This window comes from Euprymna scolopes, chromosome 35, assembly GCF_053919585.1.
Source record: "Euprymna scolopes isolate OS-2025 chromosome 35, ASM5391958v1, whole genome shotgun sequence".
Taxonomy (NCBI): Eukaryota; Metazoa; Mollusca; class Cephalopoda; order Sepiida; family Sepiolidae; genus Euprymna; species Euprymna scolopes.
The window spans coordinates 56,613,677-56,631,962 of record NC_136516.1 but is presented as its reverse complement, the minus strand read 5'-3'; positions in this window follow the sequence as shown (position 1 = coordinate 56,631,962).

Genomic DNA, 18,286 nt, shown 5'->3' with positions numbered 1-18,286 from the left:
CAGCAAATTATCGCCCCATTAGCCTCCTCTTACTTTTCGCCAAAATATTTGAGACTATAATTGACCATGCTCTAGTCCGGCACCTTACAGATGCTAAACTTCTGACTGAAAAACAATATGGATTTAGACAAGCCCATTTCACAGCAGACATCCTCACTGTAATCTCTGAACGTATATACCATTCACTGGATAAAACGGGGGAGGGCAGAGCGGTAGCTCTAGATATATCTAACGCTTTTGACGGGGTATGGCATGAGGGTCTCCTCAGGAAAATTAGATCATAAAGTATCACTGATAGAATACTTAACATAATTGAATCCTTCTTAGATAAGAGAAAACTCCAGGTTGTCCTCGATGGTCGTACATCTAAACAGTGTGATATAAATGCGGGAGTACCTCAGGGGTCAATCCTTGGGCCGCTATTGTTCCTAATATTTATTAATGACCTCCCTGCAAAATTGCCTCTGAGATGTGTATATATGCTGATGACACCACACTCTATAACAGGCATGCCAGGAAAAGAAATGAACACATATCTAAAGAAATGGCAAAAACACTAGAGGATGACCTCCAATCTGTAGTGGAATGGGGACAAAAATGGATGGTCACATTCAATGCTGCCCAAACTAAACTGGTTTCCTTCAATAATTACAAGAAACCTTCTCTGCCACCAATAGCAATGGCCAGTGACTCCCTGTCTGAGAGTACATCTTTCAAACTGCTTGGCCTAACGTTCACAGGAAACATGAGTTGGAACAATTATATTGAAAACATTGCCAGGACTCTCTCTACCGTGCTAGACAACTACTGACACCTGAAAGTATCCTGTACCTCTATAAGGCCACCATTCGGCCATGTATGGAGTATTGTTGTCACATTTGGGCTGGTGCATCTGCTGCTAGTCTCTCGCTCCTAGACAGGGTTCAAAAGAGAGTCGCCAATCTGATAGGCCCTGAACTGGCATCTAAGCTTCAGCCTCTGTCTCATCGACGAAACGTTGCATCCCTCTGTCTGTTCTACAAGTATTTTAATGGTGAATGCTCTGACGAACTGCAATCACTTGTGCCCTCACGACGTAGACACCCTCGACAAATCCGTCAGGCAGCTAAATTCTACCCCCACACAGTAGAGATCCCTAGATGTAAAAGATCTTTCTACTCCAGTAGTTTCTTCTCCAGAACCGCTAGACTCTGGAATTCTATTCCAGGTCCCTGCTTCCCTAACTGTACTGACATGCAGAAGTTCAAGTGTAACGTGAACCAACATCTTGCTGCCCAAATCCCAACATAGTGCCCCAGCAGTTGCTGCCCCTGATAGTAGCCCCCTACACCAAAGTGGCAATGTGCCTTGTTTGGGGTGAAAATGTAATAAAAAAAAATGACTAACTTGAAATAAAGTAGAAGTACCATATTAGAAATTGTGTGGCATGTTCATAAGGTGAAAAGAATAAATAAAATGAAACTATCGTCAGAATTCTAATGAAATGTGATTCAATTAAGACGTAAAAATTATTTTTGTTCCTTTTTCTAATCGTTAGAATTCAAAATGCATGGTGTGTTGATGAAGTCGAAGTTGTTATTTTTTATATTGATGTTATATTTTGTTGTGGTTTTAAATATTCAGGAACAAAATTCAAGTTCTGCTCGGTTAGTATTATTTGCTGATTAAAAAAAACATTTTTGTTTAACTGTTTTAGTTCTGATTCAAGAAGTTTTCGTCAGAATTTATTTAAAATAAATTAGTTCAGGTTGTTTAAAGTTAAATGAATGATCTTGTTGGAAGGAATGAGAGAATAATGTATTTAGAGAATTGTTATTTTTATGTCTTCACTAAGACTTTTCTTTAGTTTTTGTGGAGTTTTACCAAAATGTATCTGATGATATATACCGACATTAGATGTGGATGTCTTAGAAAAATGTTTTGTTGTTTTAATGGTTTTTATGGTCTTTGATTTAGGTTGGATTCGTATAGACATATATGTATATATTTCTGCATATATGTATACATATATACACGTCTATGTATATATATATATATATATGTGTATATGTGTGTGTGTACATATGAACAACCACCATAAAATATTGAAATTTTAACTTTCATAAAAAAATGCACAAAACATTTCAAAGAATGTTTTTAAAAATTAAATAATTTTGTAATTCCGAAATTCTAATACTAAAATGCTATATGCTATTGATTTTATTCTATTGCATTTTCGTCATATTCTTACTTAATTTTAAATCGAATAGAACCCCCTTTTAGTTAAATTATAAAATTTAAATAAATTCTTCAGGTGCGTTTTGTTGAACTCAGGAATCTATACAGAATTTTAAACAGAACCTTTGAATCCACGGAGCTAATTTACTCTTCTTCCATCAATCATGATAAGATAGAAGTTTTTTGTTTTATAATTAGCTTAGTATCGCCTCTACAGAGGATTGAAACACACCTATATACTAATCATTTTCATCATGGGCAACGTGGATACCCCAACAACAAGAATAAAAGAACAGATGAAAACATGTAAATGTAATTGCCCCAAAAAAGAAGTATGTGATACCCTCTCCACCAGATATTTCGGCAGAAGGGCTACAAAGAAAAGAAACTATTCTCCGGATATTGAGCACTGGAAAGACCCCTCGGAACACTGTCACTTAGAATTGATCATTACTAATCACTTTATCATTGCATAACAAGCCATAGCTGATGGAATAAGAATAACCACCGTTGATTAATTAAAGGGTTAAGTTCAAAAGTCCGTATCGATTCCAGAGTTCAAACAAACGTACCTAAAGAAGGTTGGAAGTTATTAGTCGAATAAATTTATAGAATAATATACAAGATTAGAAGTTCAAATTTATTCAATGAATTTAACAAGGCCTTACATGAATGTCTTTTCAAAAATTCAGTAATTTGTACAGTAATATCGGATTGAATTTCATACAATCAAATCCTTTTAGGCCAAAAGAAAGATTCAGGTTGTTCCTGATGACCGTACACCAAAACAAAATCACCTAAATGTGAGTCTCCCTAGACCTTTATTATTTCTGATCTTCATAAACAGGCTTCCCGATGCAATCGTGTTTGAGATGGGTGTATTTGCTAATGACACCATGCTCTAATCCCAACATGCAAGCATATCGAATGCACACATGCCTAAGACAATGATTAGACCATTAGAAAATGACCATTTTGTGGTGGAAAGGGTCCAATAATGGATGGTTGCAGTCAATGCTATCAGGACAGAAACTCATTTTCTTAACAATTATAAGCAATTGAAACTTCTCGGCCAAATATTCGTAAGTAACATAAATTGGAATAAATACATTGAAAATACTGACACGTCTGCTGCAAAAAAAGTGGGCTCCCTTTAACAGGATAGAAAACTTTTCACACTTGCCAATATCTCTACTTATATATCAGGTTGACAAGAAAGTTCTTGCAGTTTGTAACTTTTAAATTCAGATGAACATATCTCGACAAACAAAATTTATTGAACGAAATAAGCATCACCAGAATTTATACACCTTTGTCAACGCAAAACAAGTGTATTTATGCCAGTAACATAAAAATCTGTCGTTCTCTTTACAATGAAGTCAATGAAAGCGTTTTTGATATCACTTAGTTTTTTTTAATCATTTCTTACGCAGAAAGTTGTCGAGATGCTTGAAAAAGTTGTATTTAGTAGGTGAGAGATCTATAGATTATGATGGACGAGGCAGAGTTTTATAGCCCAATTTGTTCAAATTCTGCAGGGTCGGTTTAGCAACGCGCAATCGGGTATTGTTGTGAAAAAGAATTGGGCATTTTATGTTGACTAATGCTGGGTGTTGTTGTCGAAGTTTCTGATGCAGAACACCAAACAGTCAGCATGACCTTCTTTTGGTGCAATTCTAGCTTCCGGAAGTGTTGTGGAGCTTCGTTGACGTCTAACCATTGTAATGAGTGCTGCCAGTTGTCGTAAAGAACCCATTTTTTTATTGCAAGTCACAACCCGATCGAGAAGTGGGTCATTCTTGTTGCATAAAAGGGAAGATAATACTTCATAATGGCGTTTGTTTTAGTTGTCGTCCGATTCATGATGCACCCATTAATCAAGTGTTTATCTTTCCAATTTCTCTCAAGTGGTTATGTCTAATTCAGAAGCAATTTCTCGGACAGTTGTGCGTGGGTTGGCTTCAATTAAGGCTCTTGATTTATCGTTGTCAACTTCTGATTGCCGACCACTAATTAATCATCCTCAAAACTCTCGTCACCGCCACGAAATTTCCTAAACCACCATTGTTCTGTGCGTTCTAGTAGAAGTTCCTGAGCCAAACGATTCGTTGATATAATGAGCTATTTCGGCCTAGCTTGAATTGAAATAAGAAAAATTTGTGAATTTGCTTTTTTCCGGCTTGTATTCAACGTTCTAAAAAGAATATATAATTGTTTTAACCAATTGTAATTAAAACGATTTGATATAGCGAAAAACGCTATTTAGAATAATATATAAAGTAAAGGTATTATAACTGTTATACCATCCTTCCTTGAACAGAGGAATTTACACCGATTAGCACTATAAATAGCGCTAGTAATTCCAACACCGGTGAGAGAGATGCGACTGCACTTCAACTGCTAGCCGAGTGCCCAGCAGATATACACGCTTTCCTATCTTTGTACATTATTGTTAATAAACTTATTCCTTTACCGAACCTCGACTTGATTGTTCTTATTTTCACTGTTGTTCTACGACGCAACAGATTGGCGACAAGAAATCGAAACGACCATCACTGCAGAGAATTACCAAAAGTGATTGAAATAAAGATTCGTAAAATCTTTACGGCAGAACTCCTTCGTCATTTCAACAGATATTTGGATACGCAAAGATTAACAGCAAATTAATTACTACAATAGCAATTTGGCGACGGGGAAGAACTTGCTACCAAAATCTACAGCGAAAAACGCGAATGTAGTCAATTATTTAATAATTGAACACATTTACCAAGTGTTTTAGAAAGGGAAAAAGGGTTCATTTTTTCTTCACCAGAAGTCATTTTTCCTCCGGTAAGAAATTTTTTTTGCAAAGTTAAATGTCCAAAACCAACTAACAAATACCGTGTAAGCTTATCGTTATTTCGATAACATCTGGGATTTGAAAAAAAAAAAAAGAAAGAAAACACTTGCCTTTGTCAAGAGAAAAAGAGACAGACAGTGAAAAATAATTATTCGCGTACGTCATTTGTGCTTAGCAAACACGTAAAGAATCAAGTCAATTTTTGCAAAAGGCAAAGAGGGTAAAAAACAAAACAAAACAAAACAAAACAAACTAAAAGTTTCCCATACGAATTCGTCGGATATTTAAAGCGACGGATTTTATTTTTGCTGCATAAGAACGCATACAAATAAAAAAAAATGTCAAACAAATGTTATTTCGCTCGATTGTTTCTAGTAAGACTAGAAATATAGCGTTCAACAAATTAAGTTAAAAAAGGACTGCTAAACTTGGTTAATTAAAAAAAAAAATTTTTACTCAGGAATATTTCTTTAATACAAGCGTAAATTGTAACTGAATTCGTATGATGGATGCAAAATTCAAAGATCACTGTTGGAATTGTTCCAATTCCAGGCAGAGCAAAATCTCGCGTTGCAAAAGCAGCAAATTCAACAATAAGTAGAAAGAGAAGAGAGATTTAAACAAGCATTTGAAGAAAAAAATGCTTCAACAACAGAAACGCTTCGAGGAAATGTTGATGAAAACACAGGAGGAACAAAGAAAAATTCTGGAGGCGACACAGTTAACTAAAGCGGACCATAATCATAATGCATTTTTTTAAACAGCTGTGTGGGCCGCTATTGAAAATTTCAATTATAATCCAGAAGACGATGTCACTTTCGTCCAGTACTATATACGATATGAGGATATTTTTATATCGGGTTGTAGTATCTGGTCAGACGCGAAAAAAAGTTAGGCTTTTGCTAAGGAAATTGGGAAGAGCCGAGCATACAAAGATCGTGAATTTTATTCTCCCAAAAACGACCAGTGAGTTGAGCTTCCAAGAAACAGTAACGCTACTTACAGAACTGTTTTCTGCAAAAACGTCTCTTTTCCATAGGCGATACAAATGTATGAATGTTATTAGAAGAGAGGAAGATGACTACACTACTTCTGCAAGTATAGTGAACAAGCATTGCGACGATTTACACGATTTTACACATTTTAAATGTTTAATATTTGTGCAAGGGCTGGTCATTAATAAAGACGCTGAAATCAGGCGTCGTGTTTTGAATAAACTCGAAAACGAACCGAATTTAAAACTACAAAACTAAGCGGAAGACTGTGAACGGTTTATTGCTTTGAAACAAGACAGTCGTGACATAGAGGAAAGCGGAGTGTCGCATATTAAAAAGATCCATCAAAAGAAAAATTCGACTTCAAAAAATAACCAGGGAAAGAAACAGGGAAAAGATCCATCTGGACTATGTTGGAGGTGTGGAAATAAACATTGGTAAAATGAGTGTCCCTACAAATTCAAACAATGTGACAATTGCCACCAGAAAGGGCATAAAGCATCGCATTGTAGAAAAAAAATCTGGTAGAAAGACATCCATTAAACTTACGAAAATTGAACCTGAGGAACACAATATCCGGAAATATGTACAGGTCAAAATGTTTAAAAAGAAAGTAAGGCTACAGCTTGATAATGGGTCTGACATTTCCATTATTAATGTACAGACATGGAAGAAGCTTGGGAGACCTGCTATGATTAAATCACATTAAATGGCGAGAAGCGTCAGCGGCGAAAAAATTACCTTCGAAGGAGAATTATTGACGAATATTTTTTTCCAGAACAGGGCCGAAACAGCAAGAATTTTTGTCGTGCGAAAATCAAACAACTTCTTTGGAACTGATCTGTTTGAAAGTTTAAACTATGGGATCTGCCTTTAAGCTCATTTTGCCAAAGGGTTGAGGATTCGAATGTGGAGGCAGAAAAACTTAAGAGGGAGTTAAAAGAGAATTTCCCAGACGGTGTACAAAAGCGGTAGCAAAATTTGACGTAAAAGTAAATGAGCAACCAGTAATCAGAAAGAAAAGAAATGTTCCATACGCCGCTATAGAACAGATAGAGGGCGAACTAGAAAGACTCGAAAACATGGGTGTCATCGGAAAAATTGATCACAGTGAGTGGGCTGCACCAACGGTTTACATTAAAAGAAGAGTAAGGAGATTCGGGTTTGAGCCGACTTCGCGACAGGCTTAAACAGGGCATTACAAGATCACCATAATCCTCTTCCGAGCCCTGAAGAGATATTTGCAAAACTGAGTGGAGGGAAATATTTTTCTAAAATCGACCTCAGTGACACGTACTTACAAGTTCCAGTCGATGAGGAGTGTTCAAAGTTGCTATGTTTAATACCCATAAGGGATTGTACAAGTTTAACAGACTTCCTTTTGGGGTCAAAGTCGCCCCTGATATTTTTAAGCAAATTATGGACATTGTTAAATGGGTTGTATTTCGCAGTTGGGTACCTGGATGATGTGTTAATGAAAAGCGCTAGCAAAGAACAACACAAAGCTCATGTAAACCATGCATTCAAAAGGATCCAGGATTATGGATTTAAAGTAAAACAGGAAAAATGTACATTTTTCATGGAGAAAATAAAATACTTGGGGCAAATCATCGATAAACATGAAAGGCCGGATCCAGATAGATCGAGTGCAATAAAGAATATGCCTGCTCCAGAAAATATTGCGTCTTTACAAAGTTTCTTAGGTTTGGTAAATTACTACAGTGTATGTGTGCCAAATATGCATGAACTAAGGTCGACTTTAAATGAACTGTTAAAGAAAGACCAGAAATGGGTCTGGACGCAAGAGTGCGAAGAAGCATTTCGGGAAATTAAAGAGACTTTAACGTCTGATTTTTTTCTGGCACATTATAATCCCAAGAGTGGAATTATAGTTGCAAGCGATGCCAGCTTCTATGGCATAGGAGCATGCATTTTACACAAAATGGATGATGGAAAAGTGAAACTCATAGCACATTCATCCCGATCACTTTTGCCAGCCGAAAGTACTACCCATAAATTGAAAAAGAGGCGCTAAGTATTATATTCGCGGTAAAGATATTTCATCGTTTCCTGCACGGTAGGCAATTTCTGTAACAAACAGACCATAAACCATTATTAATGATTTTCGGATCGAAAAAGGGACTACCACAGCATACGGCGAATAGACTCCAAAGATGGGGTACCATACTTCTGAATTACAATTTTCAAATGGAGTATGTACCATCTAAAAACATTGGTTATGCAGATGGGTTATCGAGGTTAATACCTAAGCAGACAGAACATTTGGAGGATATGGTAATAGCAGCCATTCAAGCGGAAGTTGAAGTAAAAAAATACGTTATGTGACACAATAAGAGAACTTCTAGTCACGCTTGATGAGATTAAGAGTAAGGCAGAGGTGAACGAATTTATTATACGCACGAAAGAAAGGAACAACAATAATGAACTGGATGAAAAAATTTATTCAATTTGCGATAACGTCCTGTTATATAGTGATAAGGTCGTAATTCCTGCAACATTACAGAAAAGAATGCTCAAGAAATTCCATGTAGGACATCCAGGTATATCAAGAATGAAAAGCCTTATGTGCTCTTTTGTTTATTAGCCAAACATGGATAAGGATATAGAGGGAAAAATCAAGGAGTGTAGAGGATGCGCATTAGCTATGAAAGCTCCTCCGACTCAATTCGGATCGTGGGCAAAACCGGACCGACCTTGGTCTAGGAATCATTTAGTTTTGCAGGACTGCTAGATGAGTTCTACTATCTTATTGTTGTAGACAGCTTATCTAAATAGCCGGAAGTATTAAAATGTAAGAGTCCCACATCCGAGGTAACTATCAACTTCCTGTATGAACTATTCGCTAGGTTTGGAGTAATAGACTGCATTGTTCTAGACAATGGAACGCAATTTACGTCTACCGAATTTAAACATTTTTGCGAGGATCATCTAATCGAGCATATAAACATTCCGCCATACCACCCAAGAGTAATGAACAAGCAGAGAAATTCGTTGACCCATTCAAGAGAGCTCTGAAAAAAGCTAGTGGGTCGCCGACGGATAAGTCAATCCAACAGTTTTTACAAGTCTACAGTTACTTCGAATACAAACATCGAAATGTCGAAGATGTCTGCTGAGGTTATGTTCGGACGCAAGGTTAGATTGATTTTCCACAAGTTGTTACCAAACCAGGATAGGCCAAACCTAAAAAAAACGATAAAAAACGGTATAAAGTTGGCTAAAGAGTCTTCTACAAGATTCACAAAAATAATAAGACTTTCTGGGAGTCCGGCATTGTTGAGAAACAAATAGGCAATATGGTCTACATGATTAAGGGACCAGACTTCGTGCACAAACGTCACACTAACCAAATTCGTAAAAGATACTCGAACAGTGAGGTGACCAGATTGCTCGAGGAGGACATCATGGACACAGTGTTTGATACTTACAGGTGCCCATACCAGAGACAGCTCCGGAGAACAGAAGATCACACAGAAAACGGAAATCAACAGAATTGATTAGGGTGAACCCAAAACAAAAACGTTATTAATCCGAGACGGGATATTTTCAAAGGGGGTGTTATACCGGCCTTCCTTGAACAGAGGAATTTACACCGATTGGCACTATAAATAGCGCTAGTAATTCTAACACCTGTGAGAGAGATGCGACTGCACTTCAACTGCTAGCCGAGTGCCCAGCAGATATACACGCTTTCCTATCTTTGTACATTATTGTTAATACACTTGTTCCTTAACCGAACCTCGACTTGATTGTTCTTATTTTCGCTGTTGTTCCACGACACAACAATAACGAAATGATATTTGAAAATACATTATTTAAAATCAAAAATAAAAAAATTCGGCAAGAACTTTCTTCTCAACCTAATTTAAAAGGCACTTTGTTTGTGTGTGTGTGTGTGTGTGTGTGTGTGTGTGTGTGTGTGTGTTGATTCGTTCTCTATGAACTCCGAAATAGCTGGGACGATATTTTTGAAATTTAAAACAAATGTACTTTATGTGTCTGGGAGTGTTCTTAGGTAGGTTTTCTATTAGAATGCTTCCAATAAGTATTTAAAGTCAATAATCGAAATAACCTGATTAAAGAAGTAATAATCTTATGTTTACCAAACTTAGCACCCATATACAGGCTAACATCACAAGTACATTTGAAAACAAGCACAAGCAAAAAGGGGCATGGCGTTTAAAATCAACAATGTGTTCTTTGAAAAGACCGTGGCACGTTTGAAATGGATGTTTCTGTTCAAAGTACAATTGAACCATGATATTTGACTTTTTCATTTAAAATTTTAATTGATGTCAATGTTTAGAGATAATTTTAGAAAATTAAAAGTAGTTTTTTAATTTTTTTTACAAGGGAATCACAAATTATCAAGACCTAAAGGCCACTCTCGAGGTTCTCTACAGTGCAATGTAGATTACAATGTATTATAGACAACAGTACATTGCAAGGAGGTTCTTCTGATAAACTATGGTGGGTTCTGGAGTAGAGCCGACAATCAATCAATTTGATTAAAAAATTGGCGATTTCATCGATTTCGATGGCATAAATAATGGAAGTGTGGCACATTCATTGGTCCTCTTTAATCTGGCGCAACGTTGCATCTCCTTGTTCGTATCTCTATAAAGCCACAATTCAGTCGTGCATGTAGTATTGTATCTAGGTCCGGGTTGCTGCATCAAGCACTTGTCTCTTCCTCATAGAAGGTGCAAAAGAGTGTCTTTAACCTAATAAGTTCGGCATTATATAGCATGATTCAACTTTGTTGCGATGCTACATTCATGCGCTTGTTTTAAAAGCACTTCAATGGAAGGTGCTCTAACAAACTTACTAAATTCGACCCCACCGAAGATAATACCTCGACAAACCTGACTAGGAGCAAAATCACGCCCCTTTACTGTAGAGGTTCCAAAATGTTGAAAAACTTTCTATTCAAATTGCTTCTTTACTAAAACCTTGCCTTTCGGATCCTCTCCCTATTCCCCGTTTCATCGACTATACTAACAAGCAGAAATTTAAATATAATATAAACAAACATTCTGTACAACTCTCCACTTAGGATGTCCCTATAAATCTGACCCCTAATCACAGTAGTCCTTACTTGTCAATAGCAATATGACTTGTGTAGGGTGAAATAAAATTTAAAAATACAAAAAAGCAGTCGTCCAAATAAAGCAAATAATACAAACAAAGGAAAATTAGTTTTAATTAAAAACAAAAAAAGTACACAAGGTAATAAATTAGGTTGGTTTCTAAACACAAACGTCTCTTTCTGTTACTATAGACTCCTGGGTTACTTTCTCTTCACTAATATAACATGCTCTCTTAATCTGACATGGCTGTTATGAAATTCTGCTGAACAATGTTTGGTTATTGCTATGGTGACTAAAAAGCTAAAGTAACATTTGAATAAGAACAAATGGAAAATGCCCATGCATATTAATAAAAGGGAAACAGGACTCCGTGGACATTCCACCACCATATTTGATACATGAGATCCTGTATGAGATATGCTTAAAAATATTTTCTTTGGAAATAATAAATGTCTGCCAAGGTTAATACTATTAAGAAGAAATGAGTTTCCGTAAAAGCAATTTTAATTTTCAACTAAATATGCTTTAAATAAATAAAACGACCGTGTCTCTTTTTTATTTAATTAACATTGTAGCAGTGTTATTCTTTTTAAAACAATATTTTCTGTCTTTTTACCTTACAAATAATTATCAGCTAAATACTATTCAAACCAATAAATAAATGTACTTATTTAAATGCGTACTCTTTTAGTTTAAGAGACGCCATGATTTGATTTAGAAATAATATAAATAAAGTCGGAAATGTTTTGCATTAATGATATTAGATTAAACACCAATCACCATTTTTGTTGGTCAGAGGATGTCATTTTTAAATGTATATTTTTACTTTTACTAGCTTACCGCTTATAAAGTCCCAAGGTCCACTCGAGGATCAGAGTTAAGTGTCTGGTAGACTGCGATTACACTGTGAATGTCGGCAATGATTAAACTTGAGTAGAGTTTGGTTGTTTAAGAGGATAGATCAATAATAACTTATTTATATTAAATTTAAAAACGACCAAGTTATAGTCAGCTGGGAAGCACTTCTGCGATATTGTCTTCCACGAGCGGACAATTATAGGTAAGAAACTTTGCTCATGGAATTTTCATTTAGTTTTACGCACTGACAGAGAGTAAGGAAAATGTGTGGAAGGTGGTAACGTACACACGAACATGTAATATCTTAGCATATTATTATATAAATTGTACCCATGTCTGCCTCTTCCACGTTAACAGATGTTGCCGATGAAGCATACATGAAATGTATATTATTTATGCAGCATTACTTTGGAAACTGCAAATAGTACCGTAGCCAAACAGTTGGACTGCAATTAACAAGACCATCTGTCGACGGCTCAATATTAAGGAGATTAGCTATCAGGCAATAGTTAATAAGATTATCGATTGACTATGTGAATTAGATAAACTTAGACTTAATTAATAAAATTATCTATATGTCAGTCAATCAGTATTAAGATTAGCTGCCGGATTTTAATTAATCGGACAATAATTAGCAAGATAAGCTTAGAACCTTAATAATTCTAGATCATCGCTTGCTGATGATTAATACGAATTAATGTTCTGGGTTTAATTAAATAATCTATATTTGCGTTAATAAATCATAAGATTAATTAAAAGGAGTAATTGTTTGGTTTAGCATTTACTAAACATATTTCTTTATTATTATGCTTCAGTTTTTTACGTGAAAATTGAATTTATATAATTTAAATTGTAGCAATAATAGTTAAACAACAACAACAACAGTAATAATATCAACAACGCAGAGACGCGGTTTCGAAATCGATAACAGAAGCTACAACAACAACCGAAAAATAGCAATGTCCAGAATCATGAAATAAAGAATGAAACGATATGATTCCATTTTTGTTTGATGAAAACCGGTTTTCTTTTTAATTGTTGTTGCAAATCTCAAGAGCGATAGGAGCCTTCTATCATGTCTGAAAGTGACACAGTATTCAACGAGTGATATCGAAGATACGCCGCTGTGCTCTCTACCGATCCCAGTTATGACAACAGAACCATTGCCAACACCCTCAAAATGCATAGCTGGGTACCACGAATACCAGGGACGTACCCAGGGTGATCAAAACAAAGTTTCCAGTCACGGTTATGGTCTTTGGTGTGGTTTCAGGTGAGGTCACATCATGCCACACACATCTTGGAAGTCAACACCAACGTATACCGGGATATATTGAAGAGTGTGGCGATCCCCTGGCATAATCAGGTGGGCATTGGCAGACCCTGGGTGTGGCAACAGGACTCGGCGCCTGCCCACAAGTCTAAAGGGACTCAGGCTTTGCTTCAGAAGGAGGGCTACGACTTTGTACTTTCTCTCACTGCCCATGTCTCCCCCAACCTAAACCCGCTGGACTACTTCGTTTGGTCATACGTCGAGAACATCACCCACAAGACCTTCACCAAAGCCTGATCGTTTTAAAATAAAGCTGCAGTGTGGTTGTCTTTAGGGTGACACATTTATTGTTCCACCCTGTGTTTACTGACTTGAATGGTTGATACTGATTGTAGTAAATTTCGATTCGTTCTTATATCGGGATTTAACCAATCAAAAACAATATATCATGGATCTGCACACCTGTTTAAAGATAGGACTAAAAGAATTGCATTTGCATTTTCTAAGAATTTGCCAAAAAAAAATCCAAGTTACCCAATGACCCCGCCACTCATAACAATGACTAAACCTCTTCTCTGAGTGTGCAAACAAAATCTGTCTTTAGCTTATAACATCAGCAGTTAGACTTTCCTAAGACGTCAAATCGGATCTACTTCCAAATAATAATATAAATTTCGCAAACCTTACAAAGTAACCTTTATTTCTATCTACGTATGGACTTTTGAATAACATGCTGGTGAGTGTTAATACCATTTTTCTCACATTCCAATTTACTTATGACTGATTATATTTTCACTACTGGAATATTTGGTGACTATTCTTATCTTTGTTTCAATTTTCTAATCTGGCGATATTTGACCTGATGCAAATCTTGCTTTACGGCACATTCAAATATTGTTGAGTCATTAATTCTGTCATTAATTAGCAATGTAACTTTCGGGGATTAAATAAAGAGTTCAGTTTGAAATTCCTTATCAGATTCCCGGGCTCACCAAGATGCACCCGAAAAAGTTCGATCCATGAAAACGTTGTGAGAATAACATTCAAGAAGGCAATAGTAGTTCGAATAATGCTAATGCTACCAAATAGGTTTTACCACAAATGGGAGCTTAATTTACTTCCATTCAAAAGAACGGAAGAAACCTTTCTCTAGCGAACTGATGTATGGGTCATTTCATCTTTGGGGGTGCTTGTATAATGAATGTATTTTAGTGCTGAATGATGACGACGTCAGTTACATCAGTTGAAACGTTTCTGATTTGTTTGTTTTTATTTGAACACATCATTTATAGAAATTTATTCGTTGTCAAAAATATTCTACAATTCTGATATTTTTATAATTTTATCATAAAAGGTTCAAATATAGATGTTTTAATTAAACTTTTCAATTTTATCAGCTAACCATAGTTGTCTAATGTTTAATAGTCCTAGGAACCCTTGGGTAAGATATTTACTTACGGACACCCCATCCCTTCGAAATCAATCTTCCCCAGCTTTTAATGAAAAATAATCTTTATTTTGCCAAACTTACTTTCTAACCCTAACATCAATTCAAACTACTACAACTCGGTTCTAGTTATAACCTTAAACTACACACGATGGTGAGAACTTAATTCTGAAGCTTAAAAATATGCAACTATTATTCTGAAGTCCATTCGGACCCGGAGGAGTCGTAGTACGTGTTAGGGCCTTACGTATGAGTTAAATAGAATCTGTTGTTTGCAAACTATTTATCTACAAAATAAATATTCCGAAAACAAATTAATCTATGAATAAGATAATAATTTAAAACATAAAATCATTTGAACCATCATTGAATTTGGCATCAGAGTACCATATAAGAAATGATATGGCATACAAAAAACAAACTAAACAAAAATATCTAATTTTTACGTTTTTGTCTACTCATCAAAATCGTTAATGTTCTATTCGCCATGCTGTTAAATGTAATTTTATGATATTTTACTAAATTGAATACATGTTTCAATACATATCGTCATTAATAACATAATTTTATAAGTAAAGATTAAACAAATGTATTATTGGAATACTAATAAAGGTAAACACTTATAGGCTCCAAAATAATGGGTAACATTGCACTAAATGAAGAACCCTCGGAATGACGAGTATATTATAGCAGATAAAAAATATATCCAGCTGAAAACATCCATCAAGGGCTCATCAGTAGTCTTATCTTCCGGTTCAATAGTTCGGTGATAGCTCTGTATCGGTATATATATTGATTGTCAAGACTGCAATAAATTTAAGCTCTTTTCAACCATGCCACCATTTAAGTGTGATACATATAATTGCTGTCACGTTTGGACGGCTACTACTTACGTGTATAACAAAGTTACGGAAGATAGAATTAAAGCTATGAAGCGTAAAAATATTTTCACCTAATGGAAACGAAATGAAACTAATATAAAAAGAACTGCACATGATAATGACACTGCGCCTCCAATCGACTTTTATTTAATGTCTTTCGCAATTGACTGAAGCACGGACCGTCGTTCTAAGCTGCCACCCCTTCCGACCCCGATTCTCTGAAATCCATTTTCTCATTCCGAATTGAAAGATGAATCAACAAAGGTCTTTGTGATGGAGGGGCAAATGCGGATAAAAAGGCGGCCTATTCAATCTTGCCGAAACGTTACCAAACATGTTGGTGCTGAGGGTGGCTGTGGAGACGTCCACTTAGTTTTCCGAACGGACAATACGAGAAGTGTCCGTAGTCGATATATTTCGGTTGGCAGCAGCTGTGAGAAGGAAGAAGTTTGTAAAACAAGAAATACGGTCGCCATTTTTTATTTTTATATATCTTTTCCATTGTTATCAATCCGTACTCACAAGAAATCTATCAATAAGCTCGCTGGATATTGGAATGGGCAATTGGTCAAATCTTCATTTGGATGTGGTTGTATTGGCTCGATATACTGTCCTTATCAATGCCTGCAGCTAAGACATTTTGTGTGGGCATGGAAATGGTAAGATGGACAGGTATAAGTTTGGTAATATAGGGTTGCGTATGTGTGACTTGTTAAAATCTCTCCCCCTCTTCTCTCTCTCTCCCTTATATATATACATAAGTTATGGAAATATATTCATGGCAGCTAAGCTACACAGAGGCGTCTACATTTCATCCCTGTAAGGAATCGTAAGGTAGAAAATGTCCAGAAAAAACAAAATGAAGAAAAAAAGAAGAAATAAAATGTTCCACTTAGATACAAGTGTGGTTATATATCTACAGATTTGCACGATAAATAAAAGAAAAGGATACTGCATGTTTTTGTAACGAGCACAGATCAAGTTACAAATTGAATTCTAATGGTTAAAAAATAAGTACATGTATATGTGAACAAATGATAGACAGGACACGTGTACTTAATTTTGTTTATTCGACAAATCTAGTTTTGTTTTTTGCAGATGAAGAAGATACAAAATAAGTAAAAAAAAAAGGTAGGATTTAGTAAAGAAATTAAAACTAAATTAGCAGCCATCTTGCATTTCATTTTATTTCGTTATGTGTCTGTAAATGGTATTCCAGTTCTATTCTTTTATGCTTGAATGTCTTTAAATAGGCGAAAATCGAAAAGTAGATTTCAGAAATGTAAGTACTTAATGTGATGTAAGAATGTAATTATTATTGTGATATGAATCATATCATGTTAGAAATGTGAAAGAAAATTCAGTATTTTAATATGTAAAATATAAGATGGTTCCGTATATGTGTGAGCGAAAGTGAGTGAAAAAAGGTAGACTAAGTAAACGCTAAATGAACGGAGGCAGATCGGGTTTTGGGTGCGAATTGCAGGGAAATTTTGAATAGAGATTTGAAAGTCACCCAAATAAACTGATAACGATTCAAATAGTTTGAGATTAGCAAACTTTAAACAATCTCTGAAGATAACAATTCTATTAAGTCGTCGAATGTAATTCCGTTTGTACTGTTATTTTTTGTTATGAAAAAAATCTTATTTTTATATATACGAGTCGTTATACTATCCTTTTCTGCTAAATTTGCTGTATTGCATTTATTTTCTTTCACAGTCGACACCGAACATCGAAACCGATACAAAATTTTGATTTTAAATTACAAAAACAGAATCTGGCAATGCCAGGATCAACCAAAACGCTCTTACCATAGTCTTCATTAAGCGAGCGGAGTCAGCCAACGTGGCATGTGGAGAACCAGGTCAAACTGGGTTGCGGGGAACAAAAGAGATAGCCTGGGGAAGTCTCACATGCACACCCACGAACGAACGGAGAAGACTGTATTTGTAGCATTGTCTACTGATTTTAATATATGAAATGTGGCATAAAAATTTACCACTAAAATGTATTCAACAAATTACCTCGGTATTTAACAACGGGATGTTTGACTTGTTTTTAGTGAGAATTGAACTTTTCTAAACATTGTTGTAGAGTTGTAATTTGAATCACTTACGAAAATTATGTTCTGAACAGATGGAATGTTTTGAAAAAATGTTAGGTCATATAATTATGACAAAATAAACAGTGTCTTGGAACAGCTGTAAACGATATAATTTATTGTATACTATTTATTTGAAACAAGATTTGAAAATGATTTAATTTGGCATATATATATGTATATATATACATACATATATATATATATACATGTATATATTTAATATATACATTCACTTTCACTACACCGATGAAGACTGAAGGATCGGTAGAAAATTATGTACTTGTAAAAGAGGTTTTTTAAATTGTTTTCATAATATTATTTTGTATTCCTGCACGTCACTAATTGAAAACGAATAAAGAAAAGTTATAAGCTTTTATACTTTTCGTATTCTTTTTTTTTAATACATGTCCATACATATATATGCATATAATATATATACACATATATACATATATAGACAAACACACGCGCACACACACATACACACACACACACACACATATATATATATTATATCCCGTCGATTTCGAAGTAATAAGCTCAGCCACAACAACTTAG